The sequence below is a fragment of the Bos taurus genome, chromosome 2, assembly GCF_002263795.3.
Source record: "Bos taurus isolate L1 Dominette 01449 registration number 42190680 breed Hereford chromosome 2, ARS-UCD2.0, whole genome shotgun sequence".
NCBI lineage: Eukaryota > Metazoa > Chordata > Mammalia > Artiodactyla > Bovidae > Bos > Bos taurus.
The window spans coordinates 113,040,074-113,056,758 of record NC_037329.1 but is presented as its reverse complement, the minus strand read 5'-3'; the positions used below and the strand labels follow the sequence as shown (position 1 = coordinate 113,056,758).

General features: G+C 38.6%; 1 protein-coding gene across 11 annotated transcripts in view; it reads left to right on the top strand.

The window, feature by feature from the left end:
* Positions 1-16,685, top strand: part of DOCK10 (dedicator of cytokinesis 10) — a 305,001-nt gene that overhangs the window by 110,201 nt on the left and 178,115 nt on the right.

The window sequence follows — 16,685 nt, the reverse complement described above, 5'->3', positions numbered from 1 at the left end:
GTAGGTATCTGAATGTTGATGTTTGCTTTTCATCTTCTCTTCAATACTTAAAAAAAAAAAAAAAAAAAAAAAAGCTCTGGTATGGTAATCTAACCTAGGGTGATGGGCAAAGTCTTAAATGAAACAGAGTATTCAGCCCAGCTCATAAATATCCTTTTTTACTTACATCATTATTTTTTAATTGCTTCCATCATTATTTTTAAACATATTGGAAGAGGTTTGAAGTAGTTAAAATACTACTAACTTATTTAGAATATTAGAATTACTACCATCATTATTTTAAAACAGTTGATAGAGGATTTAGAGAGTTACTATTGCTAGAATATTCTTTTTTAAAGAAAAGCCTGTAATTGCCTCAATTAAGACCCCAATTGATGATGTGCCTACAGTTGTGTTTTTAAAAAAGTATTACTGCTCTATTTTTATCGTGTACCACTCATGATTTGTTTTAAAGTTCTTAGAAAGAGCAACCCAAAATAGGAAAGGAAATGTAAATAACTATTTAATTAAGTGAGCTGAGGGAGAGAGTAAAAATTGGTACATTCTAAAGGTTAAAAAGATTTGGTTTTGTTTACCGTTAAAAGTGTTTCTGCCTTAGGGTTGGTAAACAAAATGAGAGCTCTGAAAATGTGTCCTTATTACAGAATTCTAGATTTCTCTCTGTCAGTATCAGGGCGGATGGTTTGAGCTTCAGTGATTCATATGTAATGTGGAAGGCCCACTTTATATGATGAATGATTGGGTACTCTTTTTATAGGAATGTTTTCTTTTACCAAGTAGTGTGTTTTGCTTGTTTTTCTTCAAGGCTAGGCTTCTTGAGCTCAGCACTACTATCATTTTGGGTTGGAGATTTCTTTGTTGTTTGGAGCTGTCCTATGCATTGTGACCACATTTAGTGACGACCTGGGCGTTTACCCAGTAGATGCTGGTGGCAAGCTGTCCCCTGTTGTGACAAGCAAACATGTCTCCCTACATTGCCAAACGTTCTCTCGGGCAGGGAGAGTGATGTCCAGGTTGAGAACCACTGCTCTAGAGAGAAATAATGTTTTTGTTCAGGTAAACATTTTTTATCTAGAAACAGAACAACTTAAAAAACTATATATATTTGATCATATAATGGTTGTTTATGAATAGACATTGAAAGAATATGAAAAATCAAATTAATGAATAGTCACTCAGGCTTTGATAGGCCAAAATCAAGTATGGAATACTCCATCTCACGTAGCAGTGGTTCTCTTTATACTTACAATCTGTCTGGTGATGATTTTATGTGAGTAGAGTTTACTTGGAGGTCTGGCTCATAGGGTTGATGCCTTGCTGATTCCATGTCAGGATCTTAGTAGTATATGTCTCCCATTGGCAAACATGGGCAAATGACCCCTTTGACCTGTTCCCATGGCATGTGCCCAGGTCTTTCCACTCAGTGTTTCCTAAGGAGACTGTGCTGAGTTCAGAATCTAACCTCTTGGTCCCCACTGACCCCAAAGGATGCTCAGTTGTGACGGCTCCACTGGCCCCATAGAAGTCTCATCAGTTGTTTACCATCAGCCTGTTAAAGAGGATAAGTGTTTGGAGACTTCTTTGCTTTGAGATTATGTTAACCTTCAGGCCAATCAAAAAAATGCAGTTTCCTAGCTGCCCAAATCTCAGTGGAATTTAGAAATCCTAAGGTTATGTCACCACAAGGCTTACTTCTTCTTGTGTCCACTGGAAGAGACAACACACAGGAGAAGAATGTGTCTATCTTACAGAGACCGCAAGACCACAGGATTTGACGTTAGGACAGTCCCAGGTGTCTCCCATATAATGAAACTAATCACTCCATGAGTTATCTTAATTGAATTGGAATGTATTGCTACTGAGAAGTATGGGGAAAGCAGCCAGTAAGGATGGTGTGTTTTCCCACAGCATTCAGTAGCTGTGCATTCACATTTAATTAAGATCATTCATACAGTGATTAGCTTTCTTCTGTGGAAGGCGCTGGGGACTCCCTGATGGCTGTTGCCTGCTTTTGGTCCTCCTAAGACAGGCATATCTTCTTTCACAGCTTGTCTCTTCTGTTGAGTAGGGGACTGTAGTATTATCCTGGGACTTGGCTTTCATTTTGGAAAAAAAAAAAGAGAGAGAGAGAGTGACTCCAAGAAAGTGAAGCATGTAATTAGAAGGCTAGGGGGTCATTCTGACTGTCACCCACCGCCAGGTGACCTTGGGCAGTTTACTTAAATCATTCTGAGCCTTAGTCACCCCTTTCATAAAATGTTCCTAATGATACCTGCCCTGTCTTAAAATTTTTTATTGGAATTCATTTTGATCATGTCTATTCTGAACATGATTTGAACACTGTGAAAAGTTATGAGCTGCAAGTGTTGTGGGTTACTAATAAAACCAAGTAAAATATCAAGGGCCAGGAAAGAGGGGGATATAATTGCAGAGTGAGATTGTTTTTTTCAGAAACTGCGAATGTTGAAGCCACTGGGCTGTTGGTGACTCCTTCCTTCCAGGACCCTTTTTAAGTGACAGAGCCACTCAGTAGACGGAATTCTGGATTGCATCAAGCTGGTGTTGAGGGGGGCTCCCACATCATTCTATATGTCAATGGGGGTTTCCTTTGAAACACCATTTCCCACTCCACCCTCACCGTTGCCCAGCTTAGTTGAAACCCACCCAAAACCAAATTGGACTTTCCACAGCACACTCATCTGAGCTATTTAAAATCTAAACCAACATTTCTAGACCAGCTTCTGAGATGACTTGATAGGTGGTAAGGAAGAGGCAATTCAAATGTCAGAGTGCCCAACAAATGAACATAAGACTTACAGTTAGGTCAGAGAATAAAATGATTTCTTTTGAATTTTTAGATATACTCACATATTGTTATGAAAGGAGAAATGATGATCACCGGAAATAATTATCATAGATTGCAGTTTTATAATGATCATGTGTATTTTGAATTCCACAAATCATTTGTTTTTTTTTTAATTTGAAAACTGCTCAGTTGTGTGCGACTCTTTGTGACCCCATGGACTAAACAGTCCATGGAATTCTCTAGGCCAGAATACTGGAATAGGTAGCCTTTCCCTTTTCCAGAGGATCTGCCCAACCTAGGAATTGAACCAGGGTCTACTGCATTGCAGGCGGATTCTTAACCAACCGAGCTATCAGGGAAGCCCACTTCTTGCCCTAAGACAAGTTTAGAAATGGTTTAGTATCATAGTAGTCTAGAATACTTAACTGGAAGTCTATGACTTCCTAAATGGTACACAACTCAAACTTTATATTCTCATGATCTAGGCTAACAGTTTTATTTGTTTTTCTTCAAATGCTGTTTAAAGCTGTTTATTTAACTCTGTTGAAATTTTTAATTGTTTTGGAAGCTTCCCTTATCAATCCAGTTTTCAAGTATCTTGTCTAAGAAATCCCTTTCCATGCTTTAATCCACTTATCACAGACAATATGTAATATGAGACAGTGCAATAGCATTATAAGAGAAGTTTGAGGAAAATGAAACTTACTTGTTAGATCATCAAGTAGAACTACTTCCCTTAATTTTTGAAGTTTGTTTGGTGTTCTGTAGTTGAAGGTTTTCTCTTTAACTGCCTTTCTATTTTTATTTTTCTTTTTTTATCCAATCACCCAGTATGATCTCTGGTGCATAGAACAAAAGTTAATAAAAAGGTAGTTTCCTTCCTAAGTTACATGTCCTAATTTGGAAAGATTAAGTGTACTATTAAGTTGAGTTATAATAGCAATCATCTGTACTGCCAGAAAAATGTGAAATTCATTTAAGTAAATGTGAATTATTATTTTTACTTTGTTACTAGCTTGTGGTTAATTAATCTGCAGGATTTCAAAATGTTTGGAAATTTGGGGCTACAAATGACAATTTCTCCTCCTCTTTAGTCATTTAGCAGTCATTTAGCCTGTTAGCACTTTAATAGAAAATTGAAAACTGTAGAAAGCTACAAAGGATGTAATCTGAATGACTTTAACCTATCTCCCACATACATCGTGTTATTACATTTTGTCCTGTTCTCTTTCAAGTCTGCGTTTTGTCTTTACTCTTCCACGTTAACATGGACAGCTTCTCCCTGATCATCTGTATTGCCTTACTTACTGATACTGTTTTATACAAACATTCACTGTTACCTCTTGGGCCTATTTTATAATGAACCAGTTAGCTGAAAGGAAGCGTGGGATGGGGACCCAGGAACCAAGAGGATGGTTCCAGGAAATGATGAAATGGGACTGAATCAGGGTTGAAATACAGCATAAAGCAGGGATGAATGCTATAAACGGACAAGGCAGAAGGAAGCCATGAACCAGGACTAAACGGGGGATCTGAATTCAATCCAGACCATAGAAATGGAGAAGTGTAAGTTGAAACTGGATCTGAGGACTCTGCCTGTGGCGGTAGCGATGGGGAACAGCTAGCCCAGGTGCCACAGAGATGCAGAGAGGATGCTTTTTAAATGGATTTAGGATTAGTACCTGCAAATGAACCAAAAATGCCCTTACTTTCCTCAAGGCTGAGTGCCAGGAGAGGGAGATGAGTGAAATCCAGAGAGAGACCAAGAAGAGAACTGCCAAACAGGGCCAAGCTTGACTTCATAACGATGCTCTTTACAATTAGCTGATCAGGAAGTAGACCGTTTGCCAGAGAGGGGGAGGGGTACGGTGGACAGGAAGTAATACCATGATCCCCCAAAACTCTCTAATTTCCCTAATGACAGTGGTACAAAATTCCTTAAACAGAGGTTCCCTCAGTTGGTGGCCGTTTCCACTGTGATTTCTGACACAAATGTTATCTAGCATTCTCAATGGGAAAAACTGCCGCCTTTCTCTCTTTGATATGTCTTCTTTACCGCTCACATAGAGCACTTCCTTTCTGACACTTCCGGTCACCAAATGTGTTGCGGTTTCCCCCACACCAAGAAATTTTCTACAGCATTGATCTTGGGTGGCCTTGACCTTCTGTGGCTTGAAGCAGGATTTCAGTTCCCAGCCGGAGACTGAAGTCAGCCTGAGGCAGGGTGAGCTCAAAATACTAGCCACTAGACTGTGAAGACAGATAGGCAATGACAAGGCCCTGGCCCTGAATTCCACAGAGACAGAAAGTAGTGAAATAAGTAAGGTGTTTATTAAGAGAAAAAAAAGAGTACAGTACTTGTGGAGACACACACGAGTAGGGTCAGAGGGAGAATCGTGCCCTCATGGTAGTTTAATCACTTCTATGGGGCATTTCTTCCTGGTTTCCTCTGGCCAATCATCTTGTTTTATTTGTTCCTGAGTCTGTGTTTGGTGTATCTCGGAGTTCTTCCAGGTATGCACACATATCTCTTAGCCAAGACAGATTCCAGCAAAGAGGCCTATGGGAAGGTTGACATCACCTACTATGGGGTGACACCCCCTTCTTTTGATGTCCAAGGAAACTTTCTGCGCATGTGTGGTTGGGAAGATCTTCTTGACTTCAAGAATAAGGAATGTGTGGTCTTTGATCTCTTATGTGGGAGGATTCAGCTTCTTCTCCCTCCTATTTTGGAGTCTCTGTCCACAGGGGAGTAACTCCAGCTGCTCAGCCTGGGACTCATCTATTTCCTTGCTTAATCACCAGCTGGGTGTCCTAAATTTAACCCAGTTCTAACACTGTCTGCCTGGAGATTGCATCAGATCTCACAGGTTAAGAGCTCAGACCTATAAGGCAGCCCCCGCATCCCACATCTGATGCCAACCGTAAGTCTAGATTATTGCCTGTGCTTCTGACCAACCCATTTTACATTGGAGGTTCCAACCACCCACTCTTTGAATTTCAGACACCAGTTGCAAGTCCAGGTTGTTACCTGTCCTTCTGATCCACTGGCTATAAATCACAGGTTCCCATCATCCCTTCTTGGGATTGACTAATTTGCTAGAGCATCTCACAGAACTCAGAGAAACATTTTGCTCACTAGATCATGGGTTTAGTATAAAAGGATATAACTCAGAAACAGCCTGGTGGAACAGATACTTAAAGCAGGGTATAGGGAAAGAGTACCAATCTCCCTCAGATCTCCATGTGCTCACCAACTCAGAAGTTCTCTAAACCCCATCCTTTGGGGTTTTTATAAAAGCTTCATTACATAGACATGATTGATTAAGTCATTGACTATTAGATATTGATTTAAACTCAGATTCTTCTTGATCTCCCCAGTGGTCAAGGAAGTGAAACTGAAAGGTCCGGCTCTCTTATTAGCTGGTTAGTTCTCGAAATCACCCCTCCCCACCATCTCTTCTAAGTTTAATAGGAATATTGAATGAGAGAAAGTTTTAAATGCTTATGATAGGCCTTTCCACTTGATCATGATAATAATAGTAGGAAAAATAAAAGCCATCATTAATGTGTGCTGTGCTTAGTCACATCCAACTCTCTGACCCCATGGACTGTAGCCAGTAGGTTCCTCTGTCCATGGGGATTCTCTAGGCAAGAATACTGGAGTGGGTTGCCATGCCCTCCTTCAGGGGATCTTCCCAGCCCAGGGATCGAACCCAGGTCTCTTGCATTCTAGGAAGATTCTTTACCTTCTGAGCCACTGGGGAAGCCCAAGAATAGGAGTGGAAAGCCTATTCCTTCTCCAGGGGAACTCCCAACCCAGGAATTGAACCAGTGTCTCCTGCATTCCAGGCGGATTCTTTACCAGCTGAGATACCCATTAGCATATATGGGGTAAATGATTTTAAATGGTAGTGTTTAAAGTTAGTATTAAATTGTTCGGTGTGCAGATGTTATTTCTACAAGTAAAAATATATGAATTGGTTTTAATATAGCAAATGTTTTAAGATGAAAATGGCAGAAGAAGGAAGGTGATACAGGGCCAGCAATGGCTTAAAGACACCTAGTTGGTTGTCTGTAACACAACTTCCAGTGCAATCTGGCACCTCCTATAGAGAAAAAAATTATAGTTTGTGACAGTGTCAGCACTGAAAGCAAATGTGAATATAAACATTTTTTGGCCCCAGTTGCTCTGGTGATTAGGAGAGGGATGATTAAAATGGATTATGCTTAGTAGAAAATTAGAGATGAAAATTTTACTGAATTTATCACCTTGGAAAGCCAAGAAGGTATTTGTCTCTCATTCTCAGCATGTGTGATGTCTGATGTATTTTTTTATAGAGTAAGATGACATGAGACTTCATTAGTAATACATGAGTTTATTAAACCTACATTCTGTACTTCAAAAAGTCATTGACTATAGGAGAGGTTCTCCTTTAAGATGATTCAATTCCAAATAAAGGTAAGTTGAGGAAATAGTAGTCCCTTATTGTTGGTGCCACTTCTTGTATTATTTCATTTTAGATTTCTTTAATTGCAAGCAGAGGAAACCTTCCCTGGTAAACAAGTATATCCAGAGAAGGAAACAGAAGGAAGAATGAAGGGATAGGCTGGCAAAGAACAGGAATGGACTTAGAGCAGCTCAGGGCAGTGGGAAACAGGAACGGTCTTGGTGTTTGGGACTAATGGACTGCCTGTGAGATTTTGGCGTCTCTCCTGCACGATTCAGAGTTCTGGAGAAAAGATTTTAATGGGCTGGGGTCACGTGTCCTCGACCACAGAAAAGTAGGACCCTTTTAATTATCAGACCCACCAACACTGCTCTTTATACAGGAGAAGGAAGTACGTCCTCAGAAGGAAATTTACATGCTGATACTAAAAGAAAGCGGGATGGATATGTGTGTATGTGTGTGTTAGTCATTTAGTCATGTCTGACTCTTTGCTACACTATGAACTGTAGCCCACCAGGCTCCTCTGTCCTTGGAATTCTCCAGGCAAGAATACTGAAGTGGGTTGCCATTTCCTTCTCCAGGGGATCTTTTCAACCCAGGGTTTCCCGTATGGCAGACAAATTGTTAACCTTCTGACTTAGGTCAAAAAACAGCAAATGTTCACTCCGCATGTTCAGTTTCAAGTAGCCAAAGGTTAAGAAAGGAAATAAAAGAACAAGCTGACTATCATTATGGGAAAAATGTATTAAACGTATATGATTCATGTTGTTAGGTATTTACATTCGTGTATATGTGTTTATGTACACACACACATACCCACATACCTCTCACATTTGACCTGTTAGTTTATTTGTGTGACTGTTACAGAACTAAAATAGTGTCAGAGTTTCAGCTGATGGCCCCTTTCATTACAGACTTCATGAAAATTAATCTAAAAATCCAGGCAGTTGGCTCAAAGACATTAATTTTCCTGGTTATGATGTATTTTTAATGATATTTATTATCTTTCAAGTGTTTCTAGAAAACTAAGTGAGACATGTAATTTAATTTGATTTAGATCTTCTTGGATATTTTCTACTTCTTTGCAAGTACCAGTGTTAGGCGAAGAAGCAGCCACTTTTTTTTTTTCATTAGCTTAACAAAAATGAGTGAATTTTTATATACTAAGAGGTATATGTGGTCAAATTACCTTAAAAAAAATAAGACTGAGAAGATTTAAATTCAATTTGAAAGTATACCTTCCATCATAGATCCTATAAATCTCTTCAGTTCCTTGATTTTCCTAATGAATTTATGAATTAATAAAATAGAACATCCTGACTTTCTAACTGCAGGACTTCCTGGTAGCTCAGACAATAAAGAAACCACCTGAAATGTAGGAGACCTGGATTCAGTCCCTGGGTTGGGAAGATACCCTGGAGGAGGGCATGGCAACCCACTCCAGTATCCTTGCCTAGAGAATCCCCATGGACAGAGGAGCCTGGCAGGCTGCAGTCCATGGGGTCTCAAAGAGTCGGACACAACTGAGCAACTAAGCAGGAAATAGAATATCCTGATTTTTCTAACTATAAAAAACTAACACAGAAAATTATAATTAATCATCCTATTTGCCAACAAGTTTAACCTGCTTTATTTCACTGAAATGGACTAGGACATTTAAAGAGTTACTCCTGGCTGATTTCTTCCGAGATCGCTGTCCATTTTTGTTACCAAGGGAACCATTTCCAAATTCAGCTTAATCTGAGTTTACCCAGCTGTACAGTTCTTAACTTTGAGTTAGCTGGTGTTTTTCCATTCTCACGAAACAGTGCACTTGAAGACAGAGAAAAGGTTAAAGGGTCAGCATAAGATGGCTTATTCCTTACTTAATCATTTCCTTTTCCATAAGAAGAGCTGGTCTTGCTTTCTGAAACTCAAACATTTGAGAGGTTGTCTAGTGGAACTCCCTTTGATGAAAGGCTGAAGTAAATCTGTCACACAACCACAGGCTGGCAGCTGTGGCCATGGATCCAGCTGTACGGGCTCTCTGCAATTTTCTTGTTTGTTTTAAACACAAATAGTGTGGAAGTTGGTCCCATTCCAGTTACACAAAGGCCAAAGGGTCCTGATGAACTTAAGATCTAACAAATCTGTGTGTCATTTAGATCTTTTATTTCCTTTAAGAAATGTAATCCGTTATCTTGATAACACTGAAATTAATTAACAGCTGTGTTGTTTCTAGTTTGTTTTGGCGACATAGAGATTGGTTTCTTTTTTTTTTTTTTCCAAGGTCTGTCTAAAGACCCTGTGGATCCTCACCCTTAGCTATTTGTCTATGTGTCAGAATGTGAAGACAATGTTAATTTGCATCTCATGCCCTACGAGAGGCTTCTGTATTGGTCCTGAAGTAAATGCTATTTTCATTTCTTTTTCTGGGTCACTAGCCAGGATGAATAGTTTTGTTGCTGATGAAGACATTCAGATACAGAATTAATTCTGTTAAAATACTCAAATTAGAATAAAGATTCGTATATCTGAAAGTAACAGGGGTGATCAAGGAAAATAGAGGAAGTCTAGACTAACATCACAGGAGGTACTGCATGTCACAGAAAAAATATGAAGTATCTCAAAGGTAGGGGGAGAATCTCTTTGCATGATAATGTTTCTTGAAAAGATAAGATTCTTTTGAAAAGCAGAACCGAGCAACTAGTTTAGATCAACAAACTAAAGTAACCCTAATGGTGAGTAACCAAGGTTTGGCTCGCTAAATACACTGAACAGCACAAATGTGTGGCCCCAAACTCAAGGGGTTTGCTATGGAGACTGTTCTCCATTTTTCATCCCATCAGACCCCTTTCAAACCCTTAGCCATCCTGTTAATTCTCTCTTGCTAGCAAACTTGACTTGCATGTGTGTAGGTTAGAGCTCCAGAAAGAAATTCTACCTTTGATTGTTGTCTAGATATTTATCTTGGCATGTATGTACGTTAGAGCTCCAGACAGAAATTCTGACTTTGATTGTTGTACAGATATTTATCTTGGCAAAGCTAATGAGTTTAATGCGAAACTAATCCTAAATTTAATCCTTTCCTTTCGATCTGAAAATATAAATACAAGGACATTTTTTCTAGGCTGATTTCTCAAGGAAAATAAAAGGCAGGATTTCAAAATCACTTTCATTTGCTGATATACATAATTAGGTAGATTGCCTTTCTTCTTCCTACTGGGCATAGGGCAGCCTGACTTGATTCAGAAGATATTATACACAGAGGAGACACAGCCCTATTTTTAATTTCAGTGCTTTTCCTTATGTTATTACTTCTTTTGCTTCCAATAGAATCACTAAATATCAAGGTTTGTTTCAAAAGGAAATTTAGATAATAAACATTAAAAGCATGTAAGACAGTTTCTAGCACATTAAAAATTTAGTATCATTGGGTTGGTTGGTTTGGTATCGTTGATGTTAGGATATATTTTGGGGTAAACGTGTGTGGTTATTTTCAATCATTTTTGAGTAAAGAGAAATCTGTATTCGCCTGGCATTGGTGGTTCCCTTAACACCCTCACATACTTCTTCTCTTTGATCTTTTTAACACTGCAGAAACCAGGAAGTTGCTCTTTGATTTGAGTCAGTCTCACTAAGTCTCAATTTAAATGACTGTCCAAGTCAACTTAGCAGAGAGGTAAAAGACCCTGGGCTTCCAACTAGAGATTCTGACTTCTGATCCTTTACAGGAGGGTCCAATGCACAGAACTGTTTAAGAAACTTACCAGGTGTTTACGGTTCCCTACAGAGCTCAAAATACTTTCGATAATAAATTGCTAATTGTTTTTCCCTTTCTTGCTGACATTAGCTTCCAGAAGCACATGCATAATCTGTAGTTATTTTCCCTGGTCTCCTATCACCAGTGTTTTATTTCTCTTTTTTTAATTACTTGAAGCTGTTAGTGGTTCAACTTCATGCACTTTTCTAGTTTCCCTCTTTGGTGGATTTTCAAAGGATAAACACTTTTAAAACCAAGCAACTCCCCAGTGTTTTCACAGAAGCATGAGAGTTTTGAAAGACGAAGTTCATTTCCACCACGATGAACCAAATGATCATTAAAGAAAATTTGCAAAATGCAAAAACTCAGAATAGCAAAATCCTACATCCCATCTAAATAAAATTGCTAATATATGGATATATATTTCTAGGTTTTTTTTCTTTAAATTTTTAAAATCTTGTGCAGTTATTGAGGGTGCAGTATTTAATCCCACTTTTACTTAGCAACAATACCTAAGAAATTTTGCTTGTTTTAACAAACATATATTTTTTCTTAGAACAAACATATATATTTTTTCTTAGAATGGATGTGCCGTAATTTCCTAGTCATTCCTTACCTTTAATAATTTATTGTTTCACGTTTTTAGCTGTCCTTGTCCTTCAGATTTTATTACCTGTCAAAGATCTAGGTGTTCTGAACTCAAATTCTAATGTCACAATATGTGAGAATCTAGAACCATTGTCAGGATAAATTTGACCTCCTTTCATTGCCTTTCCTTTTGCAGCAATGCCATATTGAACATAGACTCCAGCCTCCTCACATTCTCCCACAACATGCAAAATGTTGTGACTTAATTAACTTTACTGAATATTTGAAAAGTTATAAGGGGGAATCATGGCATGTACCACACGATTATTCATTGATTTTTTTTTCCCAACCCCTATTCTATTTTCAATGTCTTTTTAGATAGAGCCTCCACCAGCCTGCCTGCCTTTCTTAGCTCTCTTTGACTAAGGCAAATATATTTTCTCTGTCTTGTTACAAAGGGAATATTGCAAAGGTATTCTTGTTTCATCTTAGATTATATGTGTGACTATTTATTTAAAATTAATGTCCTAGATGAAATCATAAAAACTTATTTACTCAACATTTATTTATTGAATACCTACTCTTTGCTCTCTGTATCCATTAAATTTACAAAAGTGCTTTAAATCTATGACTAGTGAAAATTTAAAACTCGTGGCCTTTATCTGCTTAACATTTATGTAATAAGTACTATGGGTATAGTGTTGTTCTAAGCAGTGTTGTTCTAATAGCAAATATTACCTCATTTAATCTTATGATGTAGCTCCTACTAAAATGTCTATTTTACAGGTTGGGAAACTAGAGGTACAGTCTGATGTTGTTGTTCAATCACTGAGTCGTGTCCAACTCTTTGTGACCCCATGGACTGCAGCACAATAGGCTTCTCTGTCCTTCACTGTCTCCCAAAGTTTGTGCAAACTTATGTCCATTGAGTCAGTGATACCATTCAACCATCTCATCCTTTGCCACCCCCTTTTTCTCCTGCCTTCAATCTTTCCAGCATCAGGGTCTTTTCTAATGAGTTGGCTCTTCACATCAGGTGGCCAAAGTATTGGAGCTTCGGCTTCAGCATCAGTCCTTCCAATGAGTATTCAGGGTTGATTTCCTTTAGGACTGACAGTTATTCTAACTAAAATAACATGTTCCAAATTCTGTAGCCTGTAAGTTTCAATGCCAGGATGAGGAGCACTGGAATTCTGGTTCTGGAGTGCATGTTACACTCTCTGTTACATCTCAGCTTATATATTCATATAATATATTCATATTCATATAATATATTCATATCTCCCTAAAACAAGGCTGGGTGGTCTAGATTCTTTCTTGGATTCCGGAGAAAGGTCTAGGTTGAACATTAAGTCACTGGATTTTTTATGCATCACATACTTCAAATGCTTAGATCTTCAGTGTCTAAGTACTTCTATACTCATTTGATTTTGAATTATAATTATGAAAATAATTCAGATCTTTGTGATGGAACACTGTGTTCCTGAAATTAGAATTTTTAGCTAAAGCATGGACAATGCTTACTTGGACCAGTAAACAGCTCCTGGCAGCCTTGGTTGTTACCAAGATGGCAAGTTTACCAATTGCAAGGCTTAAACTTGTGCTGGTGTTCCATGAGAAGTTGTGGAATAAGGAGCAGGGAAGAAAGCATTTGTTTTCATGACAGGAGCCCATTCTTCTGATGTGAAGTCGAATTGGAAGAGAGCTGTGGGTTTGGAGCGGGTAGACCAAACAAATGTCTTCATACCATATCAGGAGAATAGCCCTATTCCCACGGCGGTATAGCACCGGCCCTGCCACATAATAATGGGCACTGGTGGGTGCCTTTTCCCATGCCTCGAGTGATTTTTAAAACAGCTAATGAAATTCATTACTCATTTGAGAGGAAAAGAGTAAGAGTAAAAAGCGCTATAAAAATCCAATCCAATTCAGAGTAATCTTGGCACATACCTTCTCCCAGTTGGTGCATTTCCAAAAGCAAGAAGCACATTAAATTCAGGAGGGACAACCCAACCGTTGTAAAGCTATAAATCTATGCTGCTCAGTTCCCAGTTTCACTCAACGTCTCTGTAAAAGCAGTAGTGAGAAATTAACTGATCCCATCATCCTTGTATACATCTGTCTCTTTGACCAAAACACAGAACCAACAGCTCTCTTGATCCAGAGAGAACTATGGATTGTGTAACCTGGATTCTCACCATCACAGATACAGAAAGCATCCTTGGCAAGTATCACCAAATCTCAGGCTCTAGGTACTATGGACGGTATCAGGATTATTTTTATGTATGCTAAGTCACTTCAGTCGCTTCCGACTCTATGCGACCCCATAGACGGCAGCCCACCAGGCTCCCCCGTCCCTGGGATTCTCCAGGCAAGAACACTGGAGTGGGTTGCCATTTCCTTCTCCAATGCATGAAAGTGAAAAGTGAAAGTGAAGTCGCTCAGTTGTGTCCAACTCTTAGCGACCCCATGGATTGCAGCCTAACAGGCTCCTCCGTCCATTGGATTTTCCAAGCAAGAGTACGGGAGTGGGGTGCCATTGCCTTCTCCGATTTTTATGTATAAACCTCATATATTCCAAATAATTAAACATTGAACATCTTGAATATTACACACCATTTAGCACATTCTATGGAAAGATGGGATTTTACTTATCCCGCAGAGTCCAAAATTTGATAAATTATATGAAACAGAGCTGCTAGGCTTTGCAGCCCCATGTCAGGACAACCTCGGTGCAACATTTTAAACAGGAAAGGTTTAATAATGTCATTCATTAATTGTCTGACATGTCAGAGCCTGAAATGAATAGATAAAAATATACCTTCCAACAGATGCTTACAGGCAATGCCATTTATTGTGTATATTAAGAAGAGTTTAGGATTTAGTTTTCTTGTGGTCTTATTAATAACCCATGATTTGTGAATTTTGATTTTCCTATTGTACTACTTTATGTGGGATTAATTTTAGATAGAGTTTGGACCCTAGTATAATTAAATAATAGATAAAAAGATTATCTTCTTTGAAAGATATCCTTGACATGGGGTTGTTTATTAATGCTCGAATTTTTGACTAATGGGAGATAAAATTAGATGGATAGTGAGAAGATTATAGAAGACCTTCTAGAACATCCTTATGTCATTTGCCTTAACCAATAAATTGCCATGTGCACCAAACCATGCTCTCACACTCCTGTTCATACTGCTGTGAAGAAGGGAGAGAAAAGAGAAAGTGTAAGTAGTCACATCCTGATCTGTTGGTGGAAGGACATGAGACACTTGAGCTGAAGAAAGTGAGGAAACAGGATGTAACCAACCAAGTTGATGGCAGAGATAAGACACCCTAACTCTTCTATAATGCATTCTGTTTTACTTGCTACATTTCCTACACAAACAGATTATTGGGGGAAAAGGGAAGAAGTTCCAGAATAAGCCAGGTATTTCAAACTTGAAGGCTTATTGGGGCAACTGGCAATGTAAATCTGACATTATGATACAAATGAACTTAGTTACAAAACAGATATAGACTCAAAGGTTTAGAGTACTTATGATTAACAGGGGGGGAAAGGGAGAGGGATAGGGATAAAAACAGATAACCCTTGAGATCCTACTTATAGCACAGGGAATTCTGCTCAACTTTATGTAACAACCTAACTGAATCACTTTGCTGTACACTTGAAACTAACAGGACATTGTTAATCAAATATACTCCAATATAAAATAAAAAGTTAAAAAAAAATAAATGCGACATTGTAGGGTAAGAGGCGATAGGTTATTGAGGACTATTGCTGACCTGTAATGATATACCACTACTCAAAGACACTCAAAACAAACTAAAAATATAATAAGTGAGCCAAAAGCAACATCTGGAGCCTACATTTGCCTCTTGAGCTATCAATCTCTGCTCCTTGGAATTAATTTCCTGGGAAAATAGGCAATTGGAACTTAAAATAAGTCTAAAATAGAATACTCATATCAAAAGGCAGGGGAAAGATGCAAGAAGGACTTTTTTAAAAAAATCACCCATCATACCATAGTATCTCTGTATCTTCTACTTGAAAATTCTTTCACTAAATAGGTTATGTCAGGCAACTACATTTCTTCTTTTCTCCCAGTTCCACACGGAGTTCTGTATTTTCATTTGCTAAATCAGCAATCTTAATTGAAGGGCCCTTCCAGTGTGAGTACTCATTTTTCATAGTCCTCAGTTTACTTAAGCATTGTAGAATGGGTTTGGTTTGACTGTAATGCAGAAAGCACATAGAAATCCTTGTTGTTAGTCCACTGTGGTACATTTTGTTTTGTTTGTATTTGGAAAAAACATTGACTGCTACTTTGAGGAGCTCATTAGCAATTACTAAAATATCAGTAACAGTTTCTGGAGCTTTACCAGCACAGATCTTCCAAAGAAGGCTCTAGAAGTTAAAGCTAAATCTGTGGCTTTGCAGAGTAGGGAGGCATGGGGTTGATGGGAAAGAGTCTATTTATGTCATCGACATGGCCAATGAAACAAATTTTTTTTCTCATTTTTGAGGAAAAGGGGGCAACAGAGGATGAGATGGTTGGATGGCATCACCGACTCCATGGACATGAGTTTGAGCAGGTTCCGGGAGTTGGTGATAGACAGGGAGGCCTGGTGTACTGTCCATGGGGTCACAAAGAGTCGGATATGACTGAGTGACTTAACTGAACTGATGAGACCACTGTAGCATGCATATTTTGGCAACCACTCTAGCTTCCAGGAGCCCCCAAATAATCCAATCATCTCTTTTTATTTAGTTTGTATGAATGCTTCATCCAAGGGCTAAGGGAACTCAAACTGTGTCCTTGGTCTTCTGTAATATTTTATTCTTTCTTTTGGACTCCAAGTTTCTCACTTTGTGAGTTCTGTTTGGGATAAACACATCGACCATAGAATGAAATAACCACCTTCCTCCCACTGGCATTTATCTCTTGGGCAGCTTCTCTGAGGGAAGTGCTTTTCCTTTGACTTCAGGACTATAATGTGATGAGATTATCTGGCTATTTTTTTCAAACTCTTCTCCATTTTCACCACACTGTATCCATAATAATTGTGTTGTTCAATTTTACTAGAGAATTAC